We start from the raw sequence: 18,219 nt of genomic DNA on the forward strand, positions 1-18,219 counted from the left end.
AGGGGCAACCCGCCGGCCAAGCAGAGCCCCCGAGTCTGGCTTGCAAAAGCGGAGGGGCGGGATGGAGTGTGTTCCGAGGGCAAGCGGGACTTAACATCTGGAAGGTTATAAGCTAACAGCTTTGCTCGGAGAGTGGGAAGGCTGGAGGACAACGGGAGGGAGAATTGTTGAGCCCCAGATGAACACAGAGCTCTGCTTGGCGGGGAACAAAGGCACTCGCCAGCGCCATCTCCCTTGCCCACCCCCCAGCCAAAATCCCAAAAAGAACCAGTTCCTGCCAGGGAACTTGCTTGCACTGCGCGAACACCCAATGCTGTGCTTCTGCGGATCCATCCCTTTGGCGAGTGGGACTCCCTACGTGTCCCGCAGGGCCCCTCCTGAAGCAGATCACCAAAGCATAAGCAAGCTGAGCCTGCCCCTTCCACCCCTGTGCACCTTGCCTATCCACTGCAGCTAATACGCCAGACCCCCAGCACCACAAGCCTGGCAGTGTGCAAGTAGCCCAGACGGGCCACACCACGCCACAGTGAATCCCAACCCTAGGAGAGGGGAAGAGAAGGTACACACCAGTCTGACCGTGGCCCCAGCAGTGGGCTAGGAGCAGACATCAGGTCTGACTGCGGCCCCGCCCACCAATGCAAGTTATTCAAGACAGCACAGGGGAAGTGCCCTGCAGTTCCACACCACTCCAGGAAGTATCCAAAATGACGAAACGGAAGAATTCCCCTCAAAAGAATCTCCAGGAAATAGCAACATCTAACGAACTGATCAAAAACTATTTAAACAATATAACAGAAAGTGAATTTAGAATAATAGTCATAAAATTAATTGCTGGGCGTGAAAACAGTATAGAGGACAGCAGAGAATCTATTGCTACAGAGATCAAGGGACTAAGGAAGAGCCAGGAGGAGCTAAAAAATGCTATTAGTGAGCTGCAAAATAAAATGGAGATGACCACAGCTCGGATTGAACAGGCAGAGGTGAGAATAGGTGAATTAGAAGATAGAATTATGGAAAAAGAAGAAGCTGAGAAAAAGAGAGATAAAAAAAATCCAGGAGTATGAGGGGAAAATTAGAGAACTAAGTGATGCACTAAAGAGAAATAATCTACGTATAATTGGTATTCCAGAGGAGGAAGAGAGAGGGAAAGGTGCTGAAGGTGTACTTGAAGAAATCGTAGCTGAGAACTTCCCTGATCTGGGGAAGGAAAAAGACATTGAAATCCAAGAGGCACAGAGAACTCCCTTCAGATGTAACTTGAATCAATCTTCTGAACGACATATCATAGGGAAACTGGCAAAATACAAGGATAAAGAGAAAATTCTGAAAGCAGCTACGGATAAACGTGCTCTAACATATAAAAGGAGACCAATAAGACTCGTGACGGATCTCTCTACTGAAACTTGGGAGTCCAGAAAGGAATGGCAGGAAATCTTCAATATGACGAACAGAAAAAATATGCAGCCGAGAATCCTTTATCCAGCAAGTCTGTCGCTTAGAATAGAAGGAGAGATAAAGGTCTTCCCAAACAAAAAAACTGAAGGAATTCATCACCACTAAACCAGCCCTACAAGAGATCCTAAGGGGGATCCTGTGAGACAAAGTACCAGAGACATCACTACAAGCATGAAACCTACAGACAACACAATGACTCTCTAAACCCGTATCTTTCTATAATAACACTGAATGTAAATGGACTAAATGCGCCAACCAAAAGACATAGGGTATCACAATATAAAAAAACAAGACCCATCTATTTGCTGTCTAGAAGAGACTCATTTTAGACCTGAGGATACCTTCAGATTGAGAGTGAGGGGATGGAGAACTATTTATCATGCTACTGGGAGTCAAAAGAAATCTGGAGTAGCCATTCTTATATCAGACAAACTAGACTTTAAATTAAAAGTTGTAACAAGAGATGAAGAAGATCACTATATAATAATTACAGGGTCTATCCATCAGGAAGAGCTAACAATTATAAATGTCTATGCGCCGAATATGGGAGCCCCCAGATATATAAAACAATTACTCATAAACATAAGCAACCTTATTGATAAGAATGTGGTAATTGCAGGGGAATTTAATACCCCACTTACAACAATGGATAGATCATCTAGACACACGGTCAATAAAGAAACGAGGGCCCTGAATGATACATTGGATCAGATGGACTTGACAGATTTATTTAGAACTCTGCATCCCAAAGCAACAGAATATACTTTCTTCTCGAGTGCACATGGAACATTCTCCAAGATAGATCACATACTGGGTCACAAAACAGCCCTTCATAAGTATACAAGAATTAAGATCATACCATGCATACTTTCAGACCACAATGCTATGAAGCTTGAAATCAACCCCAGGAAAAAGTCTGGAAAACCTCCAAAAGCATGGAGGTTAAAGAACACCCTACTAAAGAATGAATGGGTCAACCAGGCAATCAGAGAAGAAATTAAAAAATATATGGAAACAAAGGAAAATGAAAATACAACAATCCAAACGCTTTGGGATGCAGCGAAGGCAGTCCTGAGAGGAAAATACATTGCAATCCAGGCCTATCTCAAGAAACAAGAAAAATCCCAAGTACAAAATCTAATAGAACACCTAAAGGAACTAGAAGCAGAACAGCAAAGACAGCCTAAACCCAGCAGAAGAAGAGAAATAATAAAGATCAAAGCAGAAATAAACAATATAGAATCTTAAAAACCTGTAGAGCAGATCAACGAAACCAAGAGTTGGTTTTTTGAAAAAAAAAAAAAAACAAAATTGACAAACCTCTAGCCAGGCTTCTCAAAAAGAAAAGGGAGATGACCCAAATAGATAAAATCATGAATGAAAATGGAATTATTACAACCAATCCCTCAGAGATACAAGCAATTATCAGGGAATACTCTGAAAAATTATATGCCAACAAACTGGACAACCTGGAAGAAATGGGCAAATTCCTGAACACCCACACACTTCCAAAACTCAATCAGGAGGAAATAGAAAGCTTGAACAGACCCATAGCCAGTGAAGAAATTGAATCAGTCATCAAAAATCTCCTAACAAATAAGAGTCCAGGACCAGGTGGCTTCCCAGGGGAGTTCTACCAGATGTTTAAAGCAGAGATGATACCTATTCTTCTCAAGCTGTTCCAAAAAATAGAAAGGGAAGGAAAACTTCCAGACTCATTCTATGAAGCCAGCATTACTTTGATTCCTAAACCAGACAGAGACCCAGTAAAAAAAAAGAGAACTACAGGCCAATATCCCTGATGAATATGGATGCAAAAATTCTCAATAAGTACTAGCAAATAGAAGTCAACGGCATATAAAAAGAATTATTCACCATGATCAAGTGGGATTCATTCCTGGGCTGCAGGGCTGGTTCAACATTCACAAATCAATCAACGTGATACATCACATTAATAAAAGAAAAGATAAGAACCATATGATCCTGTCAATCGATGCAGAAAAAGCATTTGACAAAATTCAGCAACCTTTCTTAATAAAAACCCTCGAGACAGTCGGGATAGAAGGAACATACTCAAAGATCATAAAAGCCATTTATGAACAGCCCACAGCTAACATCATCCTCAATGGGGAAAAACTGAGAGCTTTTTCCCTGAGAACAGGAACACAACAGTAATGTCCACTCTCACTGCTGTTGTTTAACATAGTGTTGGAAGTTCTAGCACCAGCAATCAGACAACAAAATGAAATCAAAGGCATCAAAATTGGCAAAAATGAAGTCAAGCTTTCACTTTTTGCAGATGACATGATATTATACATGGAAAATCTGGTAGACTCCACCAAAAGTCTGCTAGAGCTGATACATGAATTCAGCAAAGTCTCAGGATACAAAATCAATGTACAGAAATCAGTTGTATCCTTATACACTAATAATGAAGCAACAGAAAGACAAATAAAGAAACTGATCCCATTCACAATTGCACCAAGAAGCATAAAATACCTAGGAATAAATCTAACCAAAGATGTAAAAGATCTGTATGCTGAAAACTATAGAAGACTTATGAAAGAAATTGAAGAAGATATAAAGAAATGGAAAAACATTCTGTGCTCATGGATTGGAAGAATAAATATTGTCAAAATGTCAATATTACCCAAAGCTATCTACACATTCAATGCAATCCCAATAAAAATTGCACCAGCATTCTTCTCAAAGCTAGAACAAGCAATCCTAAAATTCATGTGGAACCACAAAAGGCCCCAAATAGCCAAAGTAATTTTGAAGAAGAAGACCAAAGCAGGAGGCATCACAATCCCAGACTTTAGCCTCTACTACAAACCTGTCATCATCAAGACAGCATGGTATTGGCACAAAAACAGACACATAGACCAATGGAATAGAATAGAAACCCCAGAACTAGACCCATAAACGTATGGCCAACTAATATTTGACAAATCAGGAAAGACTAGCCAATGGAAAAAAGACAGTCTCTTTAACAAATGGTGCTGGGAGAACTGGGCAGCAACATGCAGAAAGTTGAAACTTGACCACTTTCTCACACCATTCACAAAAATAAACTCAAAATGGATAAAGGTCTGAGTGTGAGACAGGAAACCATCAAAACTCTAGAGGAGAAAGCAGGAAAAGACCTCTCTCACCTCAGCTGTAGCAATTTCTTATTTGACACATCCCCAAAGGCAAGGGAATTAAAAGCAGAAATGAACTATTGGGACCTCATGAAGATAAAAAGCTTCTGCACAGGAAAGGAAACAATCAACAAAACTAAAAGGCAACCAACAGAATGGGAAATGATATTTGCAAATGACATATTGGACAAAGGGCTAGCATCCAAAATCTATAAAGAGCTCACCAAACTCCACACGCGAAAAACAAATAATCCAGTGAAGAAATGGGCAGAAAACATGAATAGACACTTCTCTAAAGAAGACATCCAGATGGCCAACAGGCACACGAAAAGATGTTCAATGTCACTCCTCATCCGGGAAATATAAATCAAAAACACATTCAGGTATCATCTCATGCCAGTCAGAGTGGCCAAAATGAACAAATCAGGAGACTATAGATGCTGGAGAGGATGTGGAGAAACGGGAACCCTCTTGCACTGTTGGTGGGAATGCAAATTGGTGCAGACGCTCTGGAAAACCGTGTGGAGATTCCTCAAAAAATTAAAAATAGACCTACCCAATGACCCAGGAATAGCATTGCTAAGAATTTACCCAAGGGATACAGGAGTGCTGATGCATAGTGGCACTTGTACCCCAATGTTTATAGCAGCACTCTCAACAATAGCCAAATTATGGAAAGAGCCTAAATGTCCATCAAATGATGAATGGATAAAGAAATTGTGGTTTATATACACAATGGAGTACTAGGTAGCAATGAGAAAGAATGAAGTATGTCCCTTTGTAGCAACGTGGATGGAACTGGAGAGTGTTATGCTAAGTGAAATAAGCCATACAGAGAAAGACAGATACCATATGTTTTCACTCTTATGTGGATCCTGAGAAACTTAACAGAAACCCATGGGGGAGCGGAAGGAAAAAAAAAAAAGAGGTTAGAGTGGGAGAGAGCCAAAGCATAAGAGATACTTAAAAACTGAGAGCAAACTGAGGGTTGATGGGGGGTGGGAGGGTGGGTGAAGGGTATTGAAGAGGGCATTTTTTGGGATGAGCACTGGGTGTTGCATGGAAACCAATTTGACAATAAATTTCATAAAAAGAAACACCTCATCACCAACCCCCCCAAATATATATATATATATATATATATATATATATATATATATATATATATAATATATATTAATCTTGGGGCTCCTGGGTCACTCAGTTGGTTAAGCATCCAACTCTTGATTTCAGATGATTACCTCATACTCCATGAGATCAAGCCCTGTATCAGGGTCTGCACTCACAGCGAAGAGCCTTTTTGGGATTCTCTCTCTCTCTCTCTCTCTCTCTCTCTCTCTCTCTCCCTGTACCCCTGCTCACACACTTTCTCTTTCTCAAAAATAAATAAATAAGCATTAAAATATGTATATATATTAAACTTACGGGCACCTGGGTCGCTCAGTCAGTTAAGCGTCTGACTCTTGGTTTTGACTCAGGTCATGATCTCACCATTGGCGAGTTTGAGCCCCGTGTGGAGCCTGCTTGGTATTCCCTTTCTGCCTCTCCCCCCACTCATGCTCTCTTTGTGTCTCTCTGTTTCTCTCTCTCAAAAAATATATATATAAATCTTATAATCAGCCAAATTGCCAGGTGCTTCTATTTTTTCTAATAATTTATCCATAGGTTTTTATGTGTTTTAAATGTTAACCATCATATCAGTTGAGAATTATAAATTTTATTTTTTCTTTTCTAGATCTTGTGCCTGTAATTTTTTTCTCTTATTTTTTACACTATCTACAGCTTTCAATGTCACACAAAATCAAAGTAATTAAAGTGAACATCATGCTATCATTCCTGATTTTAAAATGAATGATTCTAACAGTGCCTATTTAAGATGATGTTTGTTCCTCATTTTTCATTCACATTCTTTCTCTGTATAAGAATTTTTTTCTATTTTTCATTTACTTATAGTTTATATTAATGTATGTTGAATTTGATCAATACCTTTTCTCCATCTCTCTCTCTCCTTTTTAAAATTATTTTTAATGTTTGTTTTTGAAAGAGAAAGAGGCAGAGCATGAGCAGGGGAGGGGCAGAGAGAGAGGGAGACCCAGAATCCAAAGCAGGCTCCAGGCTCTGAGCTGTCAGCACAGAGCCTGACATGGGGCTCAAACTCACAGACTGCGAGATCATGACCTGAGCAATAATCAGACACTCAGCTGAATGAGCCACCCAGGTGCCCCTCTTTTATTTTTTGACTTTTCTCTTTTTATCTATTTTTTAAAAGTTTATTTATTTTGAGAGGGAGAGAGAGAGAGAGAGAGAGAGAGAGAGAGAGAGAGAGAGAGCCAGAGAGTGGCAGAGAGAGGGAGAGAGAGAACCCCAATGGTGGGCACAAACCCCAATGCGGGGCTCACTCCTACCAACCATGAGATCATGAACTGAATCAAACCCAAGGGTTAGATACTTAACCAACTGAGCCACCCAGGCACCCCTCTTTTTATCTGTTAATGTAATAAATTGTACTTATGGATTTTCTAATATTAAACTATCTTGCTACTTAGGATAAACCCAAGTTATGGTGTATTATCCTCTTTTATATATAGTTGGAATCAATTTGTTAATTGAATTTTCTTTCAGAATTTTTAGAACTACAGTTGACCTTTGAACAATGATCAGGTCAACAATGCTGAAAATCTGTCTATAACTTTTGACTCCCCCTAAACTTGACTACTAATAGCCTACTGTTGAATGAAAGCCTTACAAATAACATAGTCGATTAAGACATATGTTGTATATGTATGTATTCTATACTATATTTTACAATAAAGTAAACTAAATAAAAGAAAATATCATCAAGAAAATCATAAGGAAAAGAAAATACACTTACAGTATTGTAATGTATTTATTTTAAAATGCATGTATAAGTGGACCTGCATAGTTCAAATATGTGTTGTTCAATGGTCAACTATACAAACAACCATCATAAATTTATGATGTGGTTTCCAGGCTTTCAGATTGAAAACACTGATACTGTAGATTGTAGGTATGTTAAGAACTCTCAGTGATCTTTCTGGTAGTGACTAATGATTGCTTTTTATCAATTGACTTCAATTCTCTTCACCATACAATAGTTAACTTCCTTGTTGACAGTTGGCATGAATCATCTATCTCAGGATCTGAATAAGAAAACTATGTACACATCTCTCCTGCTTTCTCAGAGACTTGCTCTTCCCGGGCATCTGTGGATCCCACTTCCACATCCTCAGTGGGAATAGCACCCCAGAACCTCCACACCCATGGCCACTAGCCTGAGGAGGCCCTCTTTCACCTCCTGTTCTTCTTCCTCAACAGACACAGATGATGAGGGTGTGCATGGCACTTGCAAAGATGCTTCTATATGTAAGAGGTGATTCAAAACTTAAGGCCTTGCAGATCTACTTGAAAGCAGCAGAGCTCACAAGAAAGGAAACAAACAAGTCTGTTTAGGTTTACAGTAAGCATTGGCTACTGGCATGACCCTTACATCCAGCATTTTGTTAGACTGTCTGAGGAGAGGGAGGCCTCTGAAATTAACAGAATATTTTGCTGAAGTCCATGGCATCAGTCAGTATTTGTTCTGAAGACAGAACGTCATTGTTAAATTCTAAATCTTGGAGCTGGGATGGATATCACCATCTGGAGATTAAAGGATGAAGATCTCCCAAGTAAATATTTTGAAGTCTACTTTCCATTGATAGTCACGAGAAAGCATAGCATCAAATCAAACCTTTCTTATCACAACCCATCATGAAACTACATTCAGAGGGCACACTTCAAATCAATGGACACCTGTTGGATTCAAAGAGATATGCCATTATTGAAGCAGATCTCCGAGACTTACCTGAACTGGAAGAGAAGCTAAAGAAATGTAACATGAATCCACAATTGCCAACACTCCTGATAACTGAATGTGTGCTGCTTTACATGACTCTGGAGCAGATGGCCAAGTTTCTCAAGTGGGCAGCCAATGGTTTTGGGACTGCCATGTTCATAAACTATGAACACACATGGATGACTGGTTTGGACAGATCATGATTGAAAACTGCAGAGGCAACAGTGTGACCTGGCAGAAATGGAGACCTGCAAGTCATTAGAGTCACAGAAAGAACGGCTCCTGTCTAATGGGTGGGAATTGGCATCAGCAGTTGACATGATGGAACTGTACAGCAGATTGCCTCAAGCTGAAGGGAACAGAATAGAGTCTTCAATTTCTGGATGAAATGGAGCTTCTCGAACAGCTTTTGCAGCATTACTGCCTTTGTTGGGCAACCAAAGGAGGAAATGAAATAGGTTTGAAGGAAATCACTTATTAATTTGTTTGAGGCCCATGCTGAGCTTGGAGCTGAAGACACTGACCTTCCCAGAGTTGACAGGCTGTGTTTCCTGGCTGGTGGCCAGCTGTGGTCTCATCCCACAGCCAGAGAAATCTCAGTTCCCAGGGCTAGGCACCACCTGCTGTGCCCGCTGACTTACTTTAAATAAATCTCAGTTGCCAATTAAAAAAAAAAAAAGAAAACTATGTAAAATTAATTGCTTAATGAAGCTGCTTCAAATTTCAATCAATGCATTTTAATGCTATTTGTGGATTGTGTGTGCTATATTTGTAATTTACATTTTCAATCTTTAAGGAGATTCTGTAACTGAGATACACATGCGTGCACACACACACACATAGGCACTCACGCGCGCGCGCACACACACACACACACACACACACACACACACATACACAAGACTTGGTGAACTCAGTTTAGTCCATACTTAGGTTAGACTGCTGTAATACTGGGGAAAGTATTACATTTTTTATCCTATTTTTTGCCACATGGTAATATGCAGAAGACACATGACCATTGTCATCGTGCTCCATTGCTAGCCTGTACCACCTTTCATTTTCTGTCATCACAACAATGTTCTGACTTTGCTAGTGTCGATTTTGTTGGTTTCATTATTGAATATTTTACTCAATAAAGACAGAGTCTTTCAAGCTATGTTTGTAGGTTCAGAAAGAATGATTATACAAAGCTATCATTTTTTTATTTCTTTTTTTTAAGTTCATTTATTTATTTTGTGTGTGTGAGAAAGAGAAAGCAAGAGAGAGCATGCTGGAGGGGCAGAGAGAGAGAGAGAGAGAGAGAGGGAGAGAGAGAATCCCAAGCAGGCTCTGCACAGTCAGCACAGAGCCCAATGTGGGGCTCCAACTCACAAACCAGGAGATCATGACCTGAGCTGAAACCAAGAGTCAGACACTTAACTCACTGAGCCACACAGGCGCCCCTAAAGCTCTCATATTTTTTATGTCCTTTGTATCTATGGACTTATTTATCTGTGTTAAATAAAGTCCTGTATTTACTGTGGGAGCCTCTGAATTTTACGGAGGCTTTTTACACAGGAACGTAACTATTTTTTTTATTAAAAAAATTTTTTTTTACATTTTATTTATTTTTGATAGAGAGACAGAGCACAGCGGGAGAGGGGCAGAGAGAGACAATGGAGACACAGAATCCGAAGCAGGCTCCAGTCTCCAAGCTGTCAGCACAGAGCCCGATGAGGGCTTGAACTCACAAACCACAAGATCATGACCTGAGCCGAAGTCAGACACTCAACCAACTGAGCCACCCAGGTGCCCCAGGAATGTAACTATTTTAAAGGCCATAATTTATTATTTTTCTCTGATTTTTGCTTCCTTTCAAGCCCCCCTAATTACCAATACTCGTGATGTACATCTCAGAAAGTATGTTTATACGTTATTGTGTTCAGCTCATAACCACTTTAGCAGAGCTTTTAGTTCTCACTATTACAGACTTTTCTGTGGCCCGTATGCACAAAACTCTGCATACATCTGATTCCGACACAGGCTTACAGGCAGAATTGCTGAATCAAAGGATATACCCTTCCAAGGCTTTTGATACAAATTTGCCAAGTTCTAATTAGTTTATTCCTACTAAGGTTGAATATGTTTTCTATATTTATCCTGTTGTGATTACCTGCTTGTGCCCTTTGTTCATTACTAAAAATATTAGGTCCATATTTTTCTTAAGTTCTCTTATAAGAACTCCTTTTATAAGAATAATTTCAATCCTCTGGCAGATATATTACAAGGGGAATTCCTCACCACCACCCTGCCCCAAGTTTGACATTTCCCATTTGTTTTTTGTTTGTTTGTTTGTTTTTTAGAGCTTTTTTAGAGCTTTTTAAGTTAAAAAATTTTTTTACATAGACATTTAAAGATTTTATTAAAAAAATTTTTAAATCTTTTCTTTTATGAATCTTTTCTCCTTTTTGCTTTTATGAGTAGAAAGTTATTCCCTATACATAGATAACGTAAATTGCCAATAATTCTCAAATGACATATTTTTAAATTTTTTTATTGCAGTATACTAATAGGGAGTGTTAGCTTCAGTAGACATCATAATGATTCAACTATTTTACACATTAATCAGTGTTACCATGATAAGTATAGTCATCATACAACCTTATTATAATTTTTCTTTTTTGAGAGAGAGAAAGAGAGCAAGCAGGGTAGAGGGACAGAGGGAGAGAGAGAGAGATAGAGAGAGAGAGAGAGAGAGAAAGAGAATCCCAAAATGTGGGGCTTGATCCTACAACCCTGGGACCATTGCCTGAGCAGAAATCAAGAGTTGGATGCTCACCATCTGAGCCACCCAGGTGCCCCATTACAATCTTATTGACTATTCCCTATGCTGTACGTGTCACCTCTGTGACTTATTTATTTTGTAACTGGAAGTTTGTACCTCCTAATCCCTTAGCTATCTCACCCATCCTCCCCCTCCCCTCTGGCAACCACCCATTTGTTCCCTGTATCTAAGAGTCTGTTTTTTGTTTGTTTATTCATTTGTGTCTTTTTTCATTGTTTTGTTTTTTAAGGCCACATATAAATGAAATTTTATGGTATACCCAGGTTGTCACAAATGGCAATATCTTGTTTTTTATGGCAGAGTAATATTCCATTTTTGTGTGTGTGTACATTTATGTGTGTGTGTATACATATATATGTATATACATGTATGTGTATATACATGTATGTGTATATACATGTATGTGTATACACATGTATGTGTATATACATGTATGTGTACATTTATGTGTGTGTATACATATATATATGTATATACATGTATATATATATGTATACACACGCACACACACACACCACATCTTTTTTATCCATTCATCTACCTATGGCACTTGGGTTGCTTTAATATCTTGGCTATTATAAATAATGCTGCAATAAACATAGAGGTATATATATCTTTTCAAATTAGTGTTTTCATTTTGGGGGGTAAATATCCAGTGGTGGAATTACTAGATCATATGCTATTTCTGTTTGTAATTTTTTGAGGAACCTCCATACTGTTTTCCAGAGTCGTGCACCAAGTTGCATTTCCAACAGTGCACAAGGGTTCCTTTTTCTCCACATCCTCACCAACACTTGTTATTTTAAATAAAATCCTTAAATTTAGTGTTAAAAAATTGCTACTGCAACAAAATTTCTTTAAAAAATTTTTTTTAATGTTTATTTTTGAGAGAGAGAGACAGACAGACAGAGCACAAGCAGGGGAAGGATAGAGAGAGAGGGAGACACAGAATCTGAAGCAGGCTCCAGGTTCTGAGCTGTCAGCACAGAGCCTGATGAGGGGCTTGAACTCATGATCTGAGCTTAAGTGGGATGTTCAACCTACTGAGCCACCCAGGTGCCCCCCAACAAAATTTCTTTTTGCTAATTATTTAAACACAGCCTACTGTCATGAAATTATTGAAGAAATGGCCTTCCCCCATTCTTTCAAACTTGGGATTTCTGCTAAATTCTACTTAGTAGAAGTTGGATATTAGGGAAAATAATCTTATTTTTGGTTTGCATGGTTCAACAAGAGCCAGTGGAGACTTTAAGTTTTCAAATGATGATATTTTTGCCCCAAAGATTAAGTATGAAAAGAATGAACATCCAAATCAATATTTATGAATACCCCACATAGTTCTGGTTTATTTTGTTTTTAATTTCCTTTTTAGCTACTCCCTAACAGTAAAGCACCAGTGATTTGTTTTGCAGAATCCTTGCAGCCTTTCCTGGAAGCCTGTAGCAACACTTTATATTTTTGTTCTTGCTTTGTGCTGCTTTGAACCCCTAAGGTTGATCTTCAAATACTAGGAAAGCTCAATATGATTCTGCAGAAACTTTCCAAAATCAAGTAAGAATTTTTCTAAGATTTTTTATTGAAAGATATATCATTATGATGATTTAGGCCTTTCTGAATCCTATATTGGTTCAACTTTGTTAAGTCACAATTCCAATGTAGAAATTTCCAATTTCTAAATGTAGCAAAGTGAGATTCATGAACTATTACTGTATGTCTACAATATATACACAGTGACAAATGAGAATCAGAGTGCCCATCTAAGAACATCCTGGTTCCATAGTTCATTTCTGCTAAATAAACTTAGAGTACTGTAAGGCAATTAAAAATAAGAGCAGGTTTTAGCAACCAAGTGGTAGTATCAGAGTGAAATACTGCACACTGATACTCTGTAATACCACAGGTGAAAATAAAAAAGATAATAAAAGTATATTTGCAGATCCTTATTGCTGTACTGAAATGAATTTAGGGACTAAAAGTGAAGCAGTCAGAAGAGATTTAAAATTATGTTGGTAACTGGATTTATTTTAGGAAACAGTTATGGACTTTTTATGCTACTAATTTGTATTTTATTGTAAGAACCAAGGCCATTTTTTTCTACATTTCCTCTTCTTCCCCCTGATGCAGACATTGATATAACCAGTTATTAAATTATAAATAAAGGACATAAATTTTAAGCTTTATTTTCCTAATATTGAGGTATTCTCCAGTGTTTCTTTTGGGGCAATTAAGCACCTGTCTCATCCTGTATATATAACAGTAAACTTTTGATTTTGGTTCAGCTCCACTGCCCCCTCCCTCTCCCCTCCCCTGGATTTGCATGGTAGTGAACCGAGGTATTTTACCAGGACTCAGTGTACTTGAATAGTAAATATGATACATCTTAAAATTATTTGTAGATGTGTGCTAGTGGGTCTACGTGTTCTGCTTGGTACCTAGTACACTGTACCATACCACAGTAAGTTATTAATTCTCAAACGAACCTTATACTACTCATCTCACCAAATTACTTGTTTTGGACTGGCATCAGTTAAACTTATCAATTCATTGTCTTCCTTTACTTACAGGCTGACTGTACCATGGTTATCTTGATTTTTAATCAGTAAATTATCAGGAAGACCTGTTGTGGTTTACCTATGGTGCTATGAAGCTGCAGTAACATTACTTGGGTTTGATTTGGTCTTAGCTTTTTTTTTTTTAAATTTTAGATGGAGAGAGGGAGCACGAGCAGGGAAGCGGGGCCATGTTCAGTGTGGAGCCTGATGCAGGTCTTGATTCCATGACCCTGGGATCATGACCTGAGCTGAAATCAAGAGTCAAAGGCTCAACCAACTGAGCCATTCAAGTGCCCCTGGTCTTAGCTCTTAATTTGTGGGATTTTTTTTATGTAGTCCCAAAATGCAAGTATATCCTTGAGTCAAAGCATTTTATTATTCTTGATGTGTTTTATAGTTCACATTCATTTCAGACTGAGATAAAGAGCTTGAACAGGAGGGCTGGGAATAGCTGATGCTCAAGCAGGTCTTAAAGTAAATCTTTAAGACCACAGAGATGTGAATCGTTTTGTATTAAAGTGGGTGGTTATGTAGGTTATTTGATCATTTCTTTCAGGAGGTAAATATATGTAGACAAGGAAATAAGAAATATGTTTCAGATATTATTCTGATTGAAAATGAAATTACCGACTGGTTATTAGGAGGAGGATGGATAAATGGGTATGTTGGATCTAAGTCAAAAGTTAACCCAATATTCTGCTACTCACTTAAAATAAGATGATCAAGTATTTTCCTTTTTCATGCTACAAGGAAATTATTTTTTTCTCAAACATGATAATAATGAATAGGGTGTAATTTTCAGGATCATAGAGCATATTCTTTTTTTTCTTGAATTCTTTTCTACTGTGGGCTTCTCTCCTAAAACCCTTTTTTGTTTGTCTTTACATATTAATCCTTTAGCTCCTTATTTTCTGCACTAGGTTGAAAACCAGGTGCCATTTGCCCACATTTACAAGTAAATGATCTCTCATTGCCATTCCAGATAATTTCCCTTAACTGTGTGCAATTAAGTTAAGGTATTCATTCTGTTATAGGAGTAATAAGAAGCTCTTTGAACATTTTACAATTCATCTGATGTTTCAAGAAAAACAAAGGAGGCCACATCCAGAGCATGCCTTTCTCTGTATTAACCTAAATTAAACTCTGTTCAATTTGGGTTTAACAAAATGCAACTCCTTGGCCTCCAATGAAAGCCATTAGACTGGCTTAATATTATTTCATGTATATGTGTTGCTTATTTGTAAGATTGTAAAATTAACCAAAGTAACTAAAAGTCTACCAAGTAAAGTTATCAGTAGCATCATTTATCATGAAAAATAGAATTTTTTTAACTTTTAAGATGAAATCTATAGAAGCTATGGAATTTTTGGACTGTTTCAGCTCAACTAAGGTAGTAATTACTAATGTAAAAAATGGAATTTCCAGAATTGGTGACACTGGGGTTACTTTTTTGTAAGAGTATTTTAGGAAAATTTTTTAACTTATGTGATTATTTGGAATAAAATTGGAGTTTATGAGGGAAAGAATGTTGTCATTCTTTCCCAATATATCTACTTCCCTTTCAGAAGCAAAAGCACATAATTTTTAACTGCCATCCTCATATCATAACTTTTATATATATCCTAGATTCACAAAAACTGATTTTTTTATTGTGCTCTTCACAGAGTACTTTATTTTTTCCCATTCTATTTAATTTATTTTTTAAATTTACATCCAAGTTAGCATATAGTGTAACAGTGATTTCAGGAGTAGATTCCTTAATGCCCCTTACCCATTTTGCCCATCCCCGCTCCCACAACCCCTCCAGTAACCCTCTGTTTGTTCTCCATATTTAAGAGTCTCTTATGTTTTGTCCCCCTCCCTGTTCTTATATTATTTTTGCTTCCCTTCCCTTATGTTCATCTGTTTTGTATCTTAAAGTCCTCAAATGAGTGAAGTCATATGATATTTGTCTTTCTCTGACTGACTAATTTTGCTTAGCATAATAAACTCTAGTTCCATCCATGCAGTTGCAAATGGCAAGATTTCATTCTTTTGATTGCCGAGTAATACTCCATTGTGTGTGTGTGTATATATATATATATATATATGTGTGGATAAAGAAGAGGTAGTATATATATATATACATATATATATGTATATATATATGTATATATATATATATACTACCTCTTCTTTATCCATTTATCCATTGATGGATATTTGGGCTCTTTCCATACTTGGGCTATTGTTGGTAGTGCTGCTATAAACATTGGGGTGCATGCGCCCCTTTGAAACAGCATACTTATAGCCCTTGGATAAATGCCTAGTAGGGAAATTGCTGGGTCATAGGGTAGTTCTGTTTAAAAAATTTTAAGGGACCACCATCATGTTTTCCAGAGGGGTTGCACTGGTTTACATTCCCACCAGCAATGCAAAAGAGATATCCTCTTTCTCCACATCCTCGCCAACATCTATTGTTGCCTGAGTTGTTAATATTAGCCATTCTGACTGGTGTGAGGTGGTATCTCATTGTGGTTTTGATTTGTATTTCCCTGATGATGAGTGATGTTGAGCATTTTTTCATGTGTCTGTTGGCCATCTGGATGTCTTCCTTGGATAAGTGTCTATTCATGTTTTTTGTCCTTTTCTTCACTGGGTTATTTGTTTTTTTTGTGTGTGTGTGTTGAGTTTGTTAAGTTATTTATAGATTTTGGATACTAACCCTTTATCTGATATGTCATTTGCAAATATCTTCTCCCATTCCATCAGTTGCCTTTTAGTTTTGCTGATTGTTTCCTTTGCTGTGCAGAAGATTTTATTTTGATGAGGTCCCAACAGTTAATTTTTGCTTTTGTTTCCCTTGCCTCCAGAGATGTGTTGAGTAAGAACACAACTTTGACCTTGCTGCAGCCAAGGTCAAAGAGGTTTTTGTTTGCTTTCTCCTCGAGGATTTTGATGGCTTCCTTTCTCACATCTAGGTCTTTCATCCATTTTGAGTTTATTTTTGTGTATGGTGTAAGAAGTTGGTCCAGGTTCATTCTTCTGCATGTCACTGTCCAGTTTTCCCAGCACCACTTGCTGAAGAGACTGTCTTTATTCCATTGGACAGTCTTTCCTCCTTTGTCAAAGATTAGTTGGCCATACATTTGTGGGTCCATTTCTGGGTTCTCTATTCTTTTCCATTGATCTGAGTGTCTGTTTTTGTTCCACAGAGAATATATTAAAGAATTTTTTTCTATTTTTCTTTTTTCCAAAATAATTTAATCATCACCAAACTATATATGTACATTAGAAGGTTTGAAAAAAAATTGAAACATAAGGGATGGCAGAACAGCATGGAAGTTTTTTTTTTGTCTCTCATCCATGAAATACAGCCAGATCAACACTAAACCATCCTGCACACCTAGAAAATGATTTGTGGATTAACACAACAATATGCACAAACTGAACCACAGAACTCAGCAGGTACACAGAGCAGAGAGTGAACTGGGGGAGAGAGAAGCCACAAAAGGAAGGGACCTGTGATTGCATGTAGACAGATGATGGAGTTGGGGGGGAGAATACAGGAAAAGCACCATCCCCCCAAAGCAGCTGGAGAGAAAGTACAAAAGGGGAAAAAGCCACAGGGACTGAACAAAAAATGGAGAAAGGAGAAAGGAGAGGGTTTAAATTCCACTAAGATGCTATAAACCGGGAGAGTGCAGAGTCTGAAATTCTTCAGCTTGATACGTTCTGGTGCTCTGGTGGGAAGGGTGAATCCCAAGGAGCAGAGATTCAGGTCCTTGGGGTCCTCGGGCCACATGGAGAGAGGCAGATCCCCTGCTGGGAGGACATTTGGTAGAGGCTGTGTGGCCACCCCACAGGCAAAGGTCCCAGCAGACACCAGAGAACAACCACATTGCCTGGTGTTGGAACAAGGACATTACGGGAGAAACCTGGTGCCAGATGTGTGTTGTGATTTACCATAATCCCTGAAATACTGTTACATGATCCCAGAACATTTTATGGGGCAGGCTGGCACCCAGGAGTAGTCTCTGGGCATTGACAGAAGTCCTCTGAACATTCCTGGAGGCAGGTGGGCACCTGGACATTGCTCATTGACCCTCCCCCAGAAGATCTGACTGGTCAGAGCTACAGTCCTTTAGAAGTGAGGAGTTGGGAAACACAGCAGCATTTGAGATAAAACTCAGGAGGGAGGGGCCACCGGGCAGCCTGACAGCTTGGTCATGGACAGTGTAAAGCGAGGAGTAGATGGATGCCAGAGACAAAGGACAGGTGCACAATTGCTGGTTGGGGAGAACAGAATTTCGATACTAGAGACTGCGTAGCTTGGTGATGCCATTTTCACCCCTCCCACACATGCGCATACATACCTACAAGCACCACAACAGTCCACCCCAGTAAGGT

General features: G+C 38.6%; 1 pseudogene; it reads left to right on the top strand.

The window, feature by feature from the left end:
* The first annotated feature begins 7,879 nt into the window (after positions 1–7,879).
* Positions 7,880–8,935, top strand: LOC101094664 (annotated as a pseudogene).
* The last annotated feature ends 9,284 nt before the right edge of the window (positions 8,936–18,219 follow it).

This window comes from Felis catus, chromosome A3 (genome assembly GCF_018350175.1).
Source record: "Felis catus isolate Fca126 chromosome A3, F.catus_Fca126_mat1.0, whole genome shotgun sequence".
Classification (NCBI taxonomy): domain Eukaryota; kingdom Metazoa; phylum Chordata; class Mammalia; order Carnivora; family Felidae; genus Felis; species Felis catus.